The sequence below is a fragment of the Cygnus olor genome, chromosome 6, assembly GCF_009769625.2.
Source record: "Cygnus olor isolate bCygOlo1 chromosome 6, bCygOlo1.pri.v2, whole genome shotgun sequence".
NCBI lineage: Eukaryota > Metazoa > Chordata > Aves > Anseriformes > Anatidae > Cygnus > Cygnus olor.
Window position 1 is genome coordinate 18,477,639 of NC_049174.1, and position 15,061 is coordinate 18,492,699.

At 41.3% G+C, this 15,061-nt stretch overlaps 1 long non-coding RNA gene across 2 annotated transcripts; it reads left to right on the forward strand.

The window, feature by feature from the left end:
* Window positions 1-9,968: 9,968 nt before the first annotated feature.
* Window positions 9,969-14,910, forward strand: LOC121072449. Of its 2 annotated transcripts, none has more exons than XR_005821220.1 (3): window positions 9,969-10,396; window positions 12,663-12,856; window positions 14,644-14,910. It is a non-coding gene; the product is annotated as an uncharacterized LOC121072449 (long non-coding RNA). The 2 variants fall into 2 exon arrangements; XR_005821221.1 differs by having other exon boundaries at window positions 9,969-10,379.
* The last annotated feature ends 151 nt before the right edge of the window (window positions 14,911-15,061 follow it).

A 15,061-nucleotide genomic window follows, 5' to 3' on the forward strand; every position in this document is an offset into this window, starting at 1 on the left:
AGAGAAAGGGGGTTCTTTTTTCATTAATGCTAATTGGATCTTTAACATACAGGTACTAAATTTCCTGGAAGATAAATGATGTTCTTTATGCCCCACATCCCTGAAGGGGAAAGTGCAAATGTTTCCAGAAGTTTTCCTGGGAGGAAAAATACTGTGCATTTCTTTTCTAATTGCCAGCAGTGGTGTAACTGCACAACCCCTGCAGACTGGTTAGGCTGAGAACAAGACTAGATGACGCACTGGATGCCTTCAGGTGGGTGAAGGAACAGTTACTGTGAGTGGTGTTGTGACAGTCCTCAGTGGTAACACTGCAATCATAGTATAGCAGACTTACAATGTCAGGGCTGTGTTCCAGCCTCCAGTCTCTGCTCTCTTCTCCAGTTATGCACTGCCTAGCCCAGGCTATCTAAAGGTAAATGGCTGAAAAGTCTAAATAAAGAGAGTTCAAAATACATGTCAGGAAAAAAAAAAAGCTTCCAGTTATACTATACTACACACTTTAGTGCTAACTTAGGAAGTAAACATGACAGCTGTGCCTCTTTACTTTGGGAACTTGTAAAGGACAGAGCAATTACAAAAATATGCTTCACAATTCTAAGGTGAAGAAAATATTGATACTACATGCTTTGCAGATTGCTCTATCCCCCTTGATTCAGTGGAAAATCAGTCTTGTGATACTGGTCCTTACTGGTTTAAAATTGAGACTTAGGCTTGGGGGAACTCAAGTTCAGGTTTCAGCCTCTCCAGATGTCACTCTGTATCTTCGAGAGTATAACCCCAGTCTACCAGTAAAAAGAGTGACTGGAAATTTATTCATGGCCATACAAAGTAACATCATGCTGAAATTAAAGGTGAAATAACTGACCTTCTTATCTGACCATTCTGTAACAAAACTGCTGAAAGTCTTAAAAGGGTGTGAGCTTTTCAGCTCTCGGTCTTACATGCTTTAAGGCAGGGTCTCTGTAGGGCTGCAAACACATCTTTCTGCAGAATTCCCATGTGTGAAGCCAAGACATGCCAGGAAACCCTGTATGAATATCATATCTTGACTACTGCATATGTGGAGTTTTAGTTTATCCTGGGTTATTGATCATTAATAGTTTTGTACTCAGTTCTATCACAGGGATTAGTCATGACAGTACTTGGAAGACACACTTTGATCTATTGATCAGTTAACAAAATAAGAAAAATCAAGTTGTTAGTTAAGCTAATGATTGACCTACTGGAGTTAATGCCCCATTTAGATTAAGCATTTAAAGGGTACATTTCTGCAAAGTAATGAATCTAAACTATTTTGTTACTTTGGTTTCTTACTGATCTGTTTAAGAAGAACAACAGTCCCTGGTGAATAAAAGAAATAAATTATCGCATGTTTCAAGTGGAGTTCCTGTTAGTAAATCAGTCATTAGCCCAATTAAATAATGTTCATCTCCAGAGATGAAATGCTTCCCATATCCTGGAAGAGCTAGAATATCCCCAGGATCACAGACGTTTAAAACTATGATTGCAAAACACATTATTGAGATGTACAATATTTGCATAGTTTGCAAGTACAATGAAAGCTTTGTGTTATTTTTCTTTATGAGGCTGTTGCTAGCAAATTGCTAGATTACCCAGAAGACTTGTTGAGATCAGAGAACAAGCCTGCATAAAAAGGTCATACCTAATACTAAAGATACTCAGCAGTGTGGGCTTAAAAAAGCAGCATTATCCATTTGAAAATAGCAATAGGAGCCATGGGAAAATAGTATCCTGCAGTCCATCTGAACATGCTGATGTTAGTGAGAGTTGCTCATGCAAAATAAAGGCCAGAATTGAGTATTATATGATATATATTTGCAGTTTTAATGAGGTAAAACTGTAATATACCCTCACATAGTCCTTTAAATTTTGTAATTCTTTTTCTTTTAACAAATATTAAAAATCATGAAATATACCCTCAGGTAGTCCTTTAAATTTTGTAATTCTTTTTCTTTTAACAAATATTAAAAATCATGAAATATGCAAAACTGTATTTTGCTTTCTATGTGAGTTCTTTTATTCATTTACTCCATATTAATGTATATTTAAGTTTCAGCAGTTAAACCTCTGCATACTGTACTTATATGAGGGAGATATGGAAAAAGCAGTAGGAGGCAGTTTATTGGTAAAGACCTGTATTTTCAGGTCACAAGGAACTTCAGTGAAGGGAAAGTTTGGAAAGAAGAACAGATAAGTGACAGAAAAACTATGCCAGTTAACATTTTGAATGGTTAATGAAAGTGGATTTGAACCATCTTTTACCACTGCTGGTATTTTGTGAATAAGAATTTCTGCTAAGTGCCCTTGAATAGTCCTCTTAAGTTTGTCATTAAATTCTATTTTGCTTCCCTTTGTAGCTGTAATGTGAACATAATACTGTCATCTTGCCTTCTCTAAATATTGAATACAGAAGAGAAAATGCTTTTCCACACTGAGCCACAACAGGCTGGTATTTTTTCTGGCGCATATTGAAATGCCTACAAGCTTCAAACTTGATTATATGATTAGTAAACCTAATACATTTCTTTTTTTTCTTTAGGTAGATGAATTTCTCCAAAAGCATATTAATTTTGATAAGGAATACATTTCTGCCATTATTGTTAAAACTGTAAGATTATCTCAGTGACCCAGAGTTCAGTTCAAAGTTTGTGCAAGCAAAATTTCAGCTGCTGCTGGACACAGTGCTTGGGTTATTAACATCATTAGAGTGCAGCAGGTAGGAGTTAAACTGGTATAAATTTCTTCAGCTTTAGATTTAAAAAATTTTTCTTCTTTCAGCTCTTCTTTTGTTAATGCAAAGAACTCACTTTAAGCTTATAGCCATTAAAAGGTACCAAAGAAAAAATGCTATAGATGTCACAAATGATTCTTATACTGTTAAAATGGCTTGTGTATCAGGTCTGTGCTTCATTTGGAGGGTTCTGACCTTCCAAAAATAGCTCAGCAGAATGGTGTCTGCACAGGGACCCAGAAGGGCTGATGTTAATCCTGGTTCTCTCACTGATCTGCAGGGTGACCTTGCACAATGTGTGTGCCATTTTTCCTTCTTGCTAAAATGAAAATAATAATACTTACAGCCTTTGCAAAGCACTTTCAGAGCAGAGCATATGAATCGATAACTTCTTCTTAAGTATGTGAAATGGCAGAGAGGAAACTCTTCCCACTTGCATTAGTGCACTTTCAGCATTTAGAAATTTGAAATTATAAAGATTATTGCATGGGAGGATGAAGCTCAGAAGTGTTCCCCTAATCAATAAGTTGCCAGCTGGAATGCAAAGGAAAACAGCACTAAGGTAATGTACCACTTAGTGTAATAAAGAAAGAGTAAAATATGTGTTTTCAATGTGAATATGGTGGCTACCAGTGCAGTCATACTGTATTGCAGTGCTGATTTGCTTGCTTGGGCTGGTGTGGAATAGTATAAAATGTATATACAGTCTGAAATCCCTACATTCATTTTAGTAGGAAATCATTTAGATTTTCTGGAGAGACCTGTCAGTTTAGACAGAATAGGAAAGTTGGAATGTTTTGGCCATGTGTGCTTGCCTTGTTCTGCATGTGGGGCCTTCCTTTCCCTTCAGATGTTACTGTAGCCTCCTCGTGTACAAATCCAGCATGGGTCATCTTGGCACAGTGTGGTTTACAAGGATGGCAATAGGCCTGATATTCAACTTTTCTCTGTATGGCTGCTGACCATCTGCAGAATCTTTTTATGGTCCAGACAAGTGAACGAATTGTGCCTGAGTAGCGTACCTAACTTGTATAATGTCTCTCAGGATTCTGTAACAGGTACTGCACAGGCACAGCATCATCTACTGTGCAGCTTAGGTGAGTCCTAAATAAAGTATTTTAAGCCATCTATTTAATTGCATTAAAAATACCCTGATGATCTTGCACTGTTTGAATGGTCTTCAGGAAACTATTAGGCTAAAGCAATTCCCCCTTGGCAATGTTTAACTAATTCACAATGTTTGCACTGTAAATTACAGCAGGTCCTCATACCTTTTGTTAGTCCTCCATGTACCAGAGCCCTGCTTCCTACTACTGGGCTCACAGGTGCTTTGTTCTCTCTGCTTTCTCATCACTGCCTGCCGAGCTCTTCGTGAAAGTGGAGACTTCAGGACTAGCACATGAGAGAAGGAGCTGGGCTGGAAAATCCATCCCTCTTCTTTCCCAGACAAGCTTTGAGCTTCAGGTCTGGACAAGGAGGAAAGCTTGTGCCAGTTACTGCCTGTACACTCTGGCTTGGTGCCCAGCATAAATCACTTGTCAGTCAAAGGACCAAAGTGTCCTCTACCAGCAGAGAATGGTGAAACATTGTCTTGGGAATCCAGCTGGAGTAGCTTGACAAATCTTCACTTCCAGATGCCTCTTCCATCACCTCAGCTGGCAACTTCTGATGTCCCTCATCTGAGACCCTGTAGCAGGGCACAAGCACTTACAAACACTGCTTGGAAATGATCTGTGGGTGCTTTTGACTTCTCTAGTGGGTGGTAAGAGTGACGAACTCTGGAAAATATGTGCTGTTGCTGCTGGGCATGTTTGGGGGCACAAGAGGATTCTTGCAGGAGGTGCCAATATTGATGTCCCTCTCTCTTCCTTTCTCTCTGAGACTCCTTTTCTTCCCCTTATTTGATGATTAATACCTCAGTAAACAAGACCCCAGTCTTATTCCCACCCCACCATCAGGATCTTTCTCCTTCTCCCTTGCAGCTGAAGCTGTGGCATGGATCAGAAACTACTTAGTACCTTGCCAAAGCAGACTCCCAGAAATCTCCGTGCCAGCTGAGATCCTGTAGCCCTGTTGCAAGGTGGCCTTCGCGGATAAACAGAAGTAGCTTCCAAGCCCAGATGCCTCAGGAACTGTTGGCCATTGAGCAGGGCAGTGGGTGAACAGGGAAATGTCTGTTAGGAGAGGACTGACCTTGGCCACTGCCAGGACCTTCCCTGTAAGGCTGCTGTGGAGGCACAGGGCACGGCCCAAAAGCTGCCTGTGCCAGTTCCTCTAAATGGGGAGGCTGCAGCTCCTTGGCTCTGTGCTCTGCAGGCACAGGAGGCAGTATTGGCCATTTGCTCTCCATGCCTGGCTCAATCACCCCTTTGCCTTTCTGCTGGGAAAGAGGCATTGGGAACACAGGAGAGAAAGGCTCCTAATGATACAGATAAGCATTGAAGACTAGAGGCCTTTCTTTGATTTTTCATTAAGAGTAAATTAAAGCCAGTCTTTAATAGGTGTTGAAGTTGGTCCGTCATGAAGATTGCTTGAATATTCCATCCCTGACTCATGGACAAGAGTCAGTGGGTAGTTTGTACTGAGATCCAGCCCCACCCTTTCTATTCAGAAGTTCCCCTTACAGTTCAGTTAAACTGACTAAATGTGTCCCAAAACACTCTGTAAGTATCTAAAAATCTGGACTGCAAATATTGGGTTAGTGTGGGGTCATACTGTTAGATTATCTCAGTATAAACTAAAACAAGATTGTAATGTTTATCCATTTTGCTTGATAAAAGCATAAAAGAAAATTTGCCGTTGGGTGTGGTACAGTGTTTATGATTAAATGCTTTATTCATACTTGTATGTCAATCTATTAGTGTGCTGTTAATTCAAATGTTACTATGATGTATTTTATCGCCATTAGCACATTTATCACAGGTAGATGTGAAACTTAGACAAAGGTGTACATTCTCATTAATGATGAGCAGCCTATTCATCTTACTAGAGTGTAATTAATGTTAGTTATAATACTTAATTTTTCACTGTTTGTCATGGTGCATATTTAGCATTTCTTCTGTCCTTTATCAATCTGCTCTCCTATCATATGAGTACATCAAAAAGATATATGTACGTCTCTGACCTGTTTTGATGCCTAATTTTTATACTGTTCCAAGAACTGGAATATTTTTATTCTTACACTGTATCCAGTACAGTTAGTTAAAAAACAGACTGTATCATGTTGTTCACTGTTCTGGGTTAGTGTTTTTTTGCATTAAAAACATAACCAAACAATCAAGTAAATTAGGGATGCAGTGAAGACACTGAAGATCGATTGATGTAGTATTGTGCTGTGCTTGTGTGAGGTTTTAATGGTCCCAATTTTTCTCCTGGATTTTCAGTTACATTTTTCGTACTACTAAGAATGTTAGTGCTACTAAACTTGTTGTGTAAACAATACAGCTATGAAAAGAATGCAAGCATGGTGTATCTGAAAAGTATACATTATTAGCTAAAAATGTGTTAGAACAGTTTATTGTTATACATAGCTTTGTGAATAATGCTGTTAGCAGTCATAAAGTCAAACTACAGTCAGAGGTGCAAGAGTGGAAGAAGTTACGGCTGATGTGTCACACAGCAGGTGGAAAACACCCTGTGAAGAGTTAGGTAAAAGGGTGTGACAAATAAATCTATCTGTGCTGGAATCCTAGAAGTCCATACTTATGTATGGGCCCCAGGAATAACGCAACCGCCTCAGCGGAACCCTGGGCACCAAAGCAGTTTTATTTCTTGCTCATCCAAAATTCCCATTAAGCTGGACTGATCCTTCAGTTAATACTTGGGAAAATATATTGGGAAAAAATACTTGAACTGAGTCAACCAAGTGTTTCAGGTTTAGCATTCTGCAAAAGCAGAATTTTTCTCCGAAATTTTAAAGAACTCCCTGTGAGAGAAAACACACCTATTCCTATTCATTAATCCATTTTCTTAATTGGCAGACTTTACATTTTTAAGCACTTTTGATAATAATCAAGGTTAGAGGAATTAGCCATTATTTTCTGTGAGTTTACCTCTTTTGTAACAACTGTTTGACACAGCCTACTCTTCATGCCAGACATGAGGCTGACCACTTCACATCTCCACCATAATGAAATAGGTCTTAAACTTCCATTCAAGTCAACGAGGGTTCACCATTGCAGCTGAAAATCTTGGAGCTATTAGAAAAAGCTTAAAATAGTTTTTTTGTATTCCTTGGATTAATCATAATTTCCTTGTAACCCACCATGAGTGAAGTATAATGCAACCAAACACAGAGATTTAGCATATTTCAGTATGAAAAGTCAATTTGTACACAATCACAAGTAGGTATAATTGTAGATTCATAGCGAACTAAGAATAAAAATACCAAGCTAGGTTTAGGCATTCTAAACGAAATGATAGTTGAAGGTGCTCCACAGTGCCTTAAGTATAATAATAACCTGTAATGTGAACAGAACTGAGTAAAGTTTTCCATGGTACCAAAGCAATACTCCACAACGAGTTTTATTTCTATGGCTGCACTAAAATCTTTTCATTAAAAAAGAAACTCCTTCCTTTGAATTCTCTGTTGCAAAAAAAGACCAGGACATTTTCCATAATATAGCAGTACTCCTGAAACAACAGACTCTGCAATTCTCTTTCTTCTACCTGTCCCTGAGTCACTTGAACATAGGGAATTGCTTAAACAAAAATATTATAGAACTGCAAACTTGAGCTTATGTCAATTTTAATTGATAGAGAAAAAATACAAAGAAATGATGGAGTTGCCTTTGCCCTTTACAGCATTGCAAAGTTAGTTATAAAAACAAGCTGTAAAATGCACCAAAAAGGTGAGCATTTCACTCCATTTTGATTTGGCCATTTCGCTTTCAAAAGGAATTTATAAGAACACCCAGGAACAACGAGCATTTGAACTTAAAATGATCCAGGTTTATTTTTACTCCAAAAGAAGAAGTCTCAATAGAGCTATTGATTTTCTACCATTCATCCAATATTGCACAGAAAATGGACCTGACCTTGCAATCCCTAACGGAGACAAGGAAGCAGTCATTACAGTCATGGGTTACCATTGATTTTAGTGGGATTACTTGCATAAGTAAGGGTTTTCAGGGTATGACCTATTGTCCCATTAGCATTAAGATGAAGCATACGTGGTTGTGAGTTCCACTCAGTTCAGAAGGATGCAGTTTACCTTCCTGTTGTATCTCCTATGATTTTATTCCTGTGCGGTTAGTCTACATTATTTTTGTTTTCTGACTGACAGAGCTTCATCATGTTGTGAAGTGTCCCTGTCCTCCTTCCATCTGGAGCAGTTTTTTACTGTATCATCAAATGTCATTCTGAGCTCTGAACTAATCCCTGCTCTTATGCCTCTTTCTTCCTCTGGTTCTGTTTTCTATGACAAAAGTCACACTTTGGACTAGAAACTGTGTCTCGCTGTATTTTTTAATTCATTGGTACATTTTGCAGCTCTCTAGGGCCAAATGAGAATGAGACATTCTGCACTAAACAGAGTAGTGGACAGAAAGCTAAAGCCTATAATCCAATTCTGAACCAGAGCAAGTTTCTCCCTAACCCTGGGGAGGCATCTCATGCCCTACAGCTGCTGTAGGAATGCATCTCCAGAACCTCGCTGCTGAGATAGATTAAAAACCTCCTAATTGTCAATCTGAATATATCCACAAACATGTTATACGTTTGTTCTTATGAAAACCTTATCCTTTAGCTCAAACAGTTCTTCTCCCTCTTCTGTATTTGCTCATGAATGTGGCTGTAATAGGGAGTCATGTCTCCTCTCTGCCTTCATGTTGTTGCATTACACCTGAGGAGGGCAGAGGAAAGGTGTGCCAGAAACAGAGCGACTGCATGTTTGTGCAGCACCTTGCACAGTTGCCTTGTCATGATTCAGGGCTCCATAGGCTGACTTTTTTCCAGCAGTGAATAATAATGACCCTCCAGAGTACGATGCCTGCTTTATTCTGGACAGACGCCATTAATTCAGTCAATTTTCATTGAGTTGCAAAGCTTTAGTACGAGAATACTAGCAATTGATTATTTTTGTCAGTGGTATTTTCAAAGAAATGAAGTAATGAAATGTACAGTATATTTCAGTTTGCAATGATCATTCTGATGTTCCATTTGCAATGGAAATGAGCATATAACATATTCATGTGTACAGATAAGGAAAATGACAAACATTAACAACCCTTGTTCTATTCGTTTATAATATTCAGAAAAAAAAAATCCTTCCATTCCGTAGTTTTTAGTTTTGTTTCAGCAGCACAATGCAAAACAAAAAAATATGAATTAATGGATAAAATATGCTTAATTACTTTCTAAGTAAGTTTTGCCTGAAAATGACTATAATCTAAACCACAAATTCTTTGTAAATCTATCTACTAAAAATAGATAATTCCATGCCAATTTTATTTTATCTTAATGTATAGCCTTATATCAAAGATAAAATTGCCTGTGAAATCAAATAAACCTGTGTGTGTGTGTATGCACACTTACATTCTTGAGACTAAGCAGCCTTTGATGTGCAGCTCTCCGGTCTGTTTAAGCAGACTGCGGTGTGTGCCTTATCAGTGTCAGTCAGTTTCTGCACAATTTAATCACCACTAAAAAGAAATGTTTTGCTCTTACGGATATAAAGCAGTATGCTGAAGGTAAATCAGTAGTGCAGCTCACCTTCCTTAAAATTTTAGACACAACCTGACGCTGCAGCTCTTTTCTCCTCTCATCTCAATGGGATGCTAGCCTAACAATCGCAATTTTAAGATGGGGAAATTGGTTTTTTTTTGAGCAGAAATAAATTATCCTGCCGGTATCTTTTCATGAGGTAACATTATGGCACATTGGGCCTGGTGTTCACAGCTTATGATACCTGGGTTTAAAGGATCAGAGTGAGAGAATACTTGGAGAAAGAAGAGCAGGCGTTAAATCTAAGTTCTAGATGGTCCAAGCAGGTTAAAGCAGTTCAGCAGTAGACATCCCAGCAACCTCCAAAGAGGCTTATTGTCCATCTACCTTCCCTGGTGCAACACCGTCTCCTGCAAGAGGCCCGGAGGAATTATCCTCTGTGACAGTGAAGGTTCCCTTTTATTCCTCTTTTGTCGAGGTATCTAGAGAGACTGGGCTTACGGTTGCTGAACAGAAAAGGAAAATAATACCTGTTTTTCTGTTATCTGCAGCTGACGGGAGCAGGAAAGGAGAGCTCTTTTGCTTGCTGCTGCCTTGGGCACGGAGAGGAGGCTGCTGCTGGTGGGGAAGGCAAGAGCAGGCACTGCTGCTCCCTGCTCCGTGGATTCCCAGGGAGGCCTGCAGGCGAGGCCGATCTGTGCTTGGCCTCCATGTGCTGCTGACCTGATCCCGGGCACTAAAAAGCTCACACAACAGGGAGAAAATGAGCCACCCTGCAGGAGCGGGGATTTGAGGGGAGCTTGGTTCACCATGCTCCTGGCCACACTGCCCGGGGCGCCCGCTGGCCCCTGCCCAGCTCTGCGAATGCTGCTGCTTTACTGCAGTGCCACAGGGGGAAACCTCGCCTGATCGGGCACTGTCCGTTGTGACCCTGAACGCGTCAATCGCATCACTCATCTTGCAGGTTCATGCTGCCACGGGGTAATTTATGTGGGCCCTCAAAGATAGATGGAGACATCACTTATTGATCACAGGGAATCGCTGCCAGTCAGGCTTTCTGTTGGCTCCCATCTCTGTGATGTGTTTTAAAAAATATCGTGTGATTCAAAATTATACCTGTAAAACCTACAAGTAGAAAATTACTGTGTGCATTTATCTTTAATAACAACTTTGTGCATATTTATAGTACTAGTTTAGTTGAATGTGTTATACTAGTTTATTTCCCAGTCTGTTTTAAATTATATTATTCATTAGTAGTCATGAAGTGGTATGACATTTTGTATGTTGCTTGTTTGTAACAAAGGTTCTTAATACCTTTTCATAATGAAAGGGGATAAATGCTCACATAGAATATGTGAAATTGTGCTTGTACGAGCAAGGAGCCTTGTCTTAGGGTATTAAATTAACATTTGGTGCTGCTCTGTTTTGTATGCTTTTGTAGCAACTGTTTCAGCTAGAAATCACTATAATACACCTGTATTCTGGTTCCTCAATTCATACAGCATTTAGATCCTGCCAATACTGTGTCTTATAAATATAAATATGCAATTTAATTTAATTTTAAGCATGCAACACATTGTTTTCCTTCTAATTAAAGTATGATATTGCAATACGGTAGCTACCTAGGGCAAACAGGACACATCACATTGCCAAACTGAAGGAAATGCAGGTGCAGGCTGAAGGCTGGCAGGAGGCAGGGGCCAGCCCTTGGAGCCCACGTTGTGGTGGCTCTGGTGTCTGCGGGCTGGCCCCAGCTCTGCTAGAGCAGGGACCCAGTGCCTGTGGGTGCCCACACCCTGCTGTCTCCTCGTCCTTCCATTCCTGTGCGAGGCAGCCGGAGCGCGACCGCTGCTCGTTTTCCCGCTGCCTGGCCGTGCGCTGAAGTTGGCTGACGTGCAGCAAAACTCAGAGGGTTCTGCAAAGGAGAGGATGACTGGCGGCAGCTCAGGGGGCTCCTATCGCGTGCTCCCGGAGTCAAACAAAACAACACAAGTCGGCCTTCTGCATAATGACTCAAAAAACTGTTAATGGCCATCTTCAGTAACGTAGCAACAGCCAAACCCTTGAAAAGAGGAAGTTTTCATTGAGAAAGCATTTCATTTTAAACGTTGAAATTTGGTGTAGTGTAGAGGATGAAATAAGTTTTGAAAGGAAGCTGATGATTAAGAAGAAATGCAGTGGGCATTTAATAAATGGAGGAACCGCAAGATAATTAACTGGCATGCATAAAGATTCATGCTTTATACCAAAATTTTAATTTTGCACATAAATGTGCCTGATGTAGGCAGCATTTAATCACCTAGCTGACAGGAGTAACTACTTTCATTTAACCTTGACTGAAGATCATGAATTCTAACAGGTTTAATTGGATACATCATTTAACAGAATGAACAGAGCAAATTTTTCTCAATTCATAGGTTCTGATTGACATGCACCAGCAATAAGGCGTTGCACAATTAAAGCTGATCTGTATTCCTGGCCTGGGCAGCAATTGCCATAGTGATGTGACACTGTTTGATCACTGTGGCACTGAAACTATACTGAATTTCCCCTTGTTTTGAAAAGGGCAATGCTTTAAAAAAAGAGAGAGAGAGAAAGAGATTTTTGGCACTTTCTTTTTTTTTTTTCTTTTTTTTTTTTTTTAACATTAATCACATTTATATGCACAAACTGTAAGGGAAGGAACTTGTCTTGTTATCAGTAACTCAGGGGAAAGAAGGAAAAATGGTATCTCCTTTTTTCCATTTAGCATATTATTTACGGAAAGTCAAAAATGTGGCTAGGCAAATGGGTTGTAGCACATTAAGGGCCTGATTGTTCTGGGTTTCCATCCGAGCAGGGAGTGGTGCTGCGCGGTGCCCAAGCCTCGCTGCGGCTTGGCCCCCATATCCTTGCCCAAATCCACTGCACACCACAGACGCTTTGCCAGATGAGAAGGGGGGCTGAGGCGGGGTGCTCATATTGCAAATGAGGTAGAAAAAGATGAAAGGCAAGAAGTGGTAGCCAACGGTGAGCTGCACACCTTTCCTGGCACGCAGTGTTTCCTATGATAAAACCTTGAAATGCTCGCGGAGGAGCTGACAGCTTTGTTCCCCAGGCGCAGCTCCTGTCCAGCCACACTCCGCTGCCTCTGGCAGCTTCCATGAGTCGTGTTTTTGCCCTGTGTGAACTGGAAATGTTCTTCCACTGCTTAACCACAAATATATGGGTTTTTATGTCTCTCTTGTCTGCTTATATTTCATTTCAGATACCTCCTCCTTATTTCATTCTTTTGCAAGAAGAAAAGTTGCCAAGCATTGAACCGAGGGCAGGGCAGCGTGCAGTGTGTTTCAGCCCGGCTCAGTAAAAAATCATTCCTGGTTGCTGAAGGACCTGCTCAAACAGCTCCAAGCAAGTTCTGCCACCTGTTTGAGATCCGCAGCACCACGCTTAGCACAGCAGGTAGCTTTCCTTCTTTTTTCTCTCTCCGTCCCCTCAGGTTCAGTGCCAGGCCCTTGATCTGACTTGCAGACCTATTGCTACCCGTTTGTCAGCTGTCATTTGTGTATGGGCAACGTATGTGGGCAGCAAGCGACGAGCTCTGTGGGAGCACACAGCTGTGGGAGACAGATCTCAGGGAAAGCTGGGATCCTGCTTAGCCCGAGGACCTGAACTTTAAAACCAGGACCACTGGATGTATGTAAAAAGCTTTTGGGTCATTTTAGAGAACTTTTAAATTCAGTTATTTATAACACCTTTCTCTGTCTGAGGTCTTTCCAGTGTGATTCATTGTATCCAAGCAGAGGAATTTGCCAGTGTAATTTATCACACTAACATTTTTAATAGTTTCAGGTGAATGCCTGGGCCACATCCACAGCCTCTGCAGCCACGTTGTGTGCCTCGGCACCACAGCTGCCACTTACCTCACGCATGGCAAGCTCCTGCTCGGAGTCAGCACCCACCCTGTGCAGGGCCAGGGTTCGGCCGTGCTGCCGGGTGTGTTTCTGACACACACAGGGACTGCCGGTGCTCACCTTGCACTGAGGCAACTAAAGGCAGGAGACAATGTGCCTGCACTGCTCCCTCTGGAGTGCCCACAGGCAGGGAGGGTGCTCAACCCTCCTGCTGGGCCCTTCTGCAAAGGACATCTGTGGGCCCCCTTTAGAAAAATTTGTTCTGTAATTTACTCTGTTCTTCCAAACCACTCCAGTAAAATACCTGTCCATCTGCCCCATCACCCAGCTCCTTCTTGTGTCCTGTGGTACACACAAGTGCTGCCTCGCACTGTTCCTCCTCGCGTTGAGAGGAGGCCGAGGCTGAGGTCAGTGGAGGGACACGGGCACCCACGTGCTGAGCCGAGAGGCCTCTCAGGACGACGCCTGTCCCTGTCTGTTTTGTTGGCTGCTCGCCCTGCCCAAGCTCCCAATGGCACATCTGCCACACACCTCACTACGCGGGGTCTTTGCAGTACCCTTCTGGTGTTGGGTTTGTCAGCTCCCAGCCCGTTCCTCTTCTGCACTTAGAAACACTTGGGTCCTTTCCTGCAACTCTCCCGAGCTGCATTGCTCTTGCCCTGTCCTCGTGCTCAGCCATCCGTGCTGAATTACCTTCCGCTCCTCCCCCTGGGGATAGCTCAGGCTTTGACCCGGTGGGACAGCCTGTGCGCTTAAACACTGCGATGGGCCGGGCACTGAGCTGCTTGCTCCCAGGCCTGAGGTGGCTGGGGATTTCAGGCTCTGTTTTCAGAAGGGCTTTCTGCGCTTGGAAGCGTGGTCTATTGAAAGCCAGCAAAGGACATTGACTTGTGCATTTTCAAGTATTTTATCTATCAATCAATCATCTTTGACATTCCTATTCCCTTTAGTTTCCAAACAGAGACCTTTGAAATTTTTTATCACCTACAGAATGTATACAGCTGTCATAAGAAATGTCCTATATTTTGGTACATTTCAAAGTCCTGTGGGAGAAGGTGGCATTCCTGTTGTACTGATATAAGATCAAGTTTGAGGCTTCATTTTTAATGCTGTTGTGAACAAGTGGGGAGCATTAAAGACCAGCTACATTTTCCCCAAGCTTTTCCCAAATCCGCCTTTCAAGTGTGACCTAGACAAAGGCTCAAAGAGCAGTAGATGTTTACACCTTTCTTGCACTGTATAATTTAACTTTCAGAAATATAAAAATGGGACAGCAGAAATATTTTCACGTGTTCTCACAATGTCCAAGTTGTTTCTTACTGTTTTTATTTGAAGGAACTAGACACAATCCTGGCTGCCTTAACCACTTCCTTTGAGAGGAGAGAGCTACAGCTGAGAAAAGCCGCTGCCAGGAAGAAGTGAATAGAACTAACAAGGCTATTGAGCTGGCCAACAGATTAGTGAAAGGTCTGAGGTGAGGTCCTACAGGGCAGGCTAATGAAGCAGTCCACAGAAAGCACTTCTTTGTTATACACTACTGATCTGGCAATAACAGAGGCACTTAGCAAAGAACCTGATGAGCTGAAAAAATTATGTCATTATCATTCATTTTTTTCATAATAGAAACATGTTTTTGACCTTTGCATTTTCTTACATTTTGCCTCATTGTGGTATATATTAACTGTAAGATTACCTGGTAACTAACCTATCCAGGAACATTAAGAGAAGAGAAATAGTCAATCGTAGATATTGA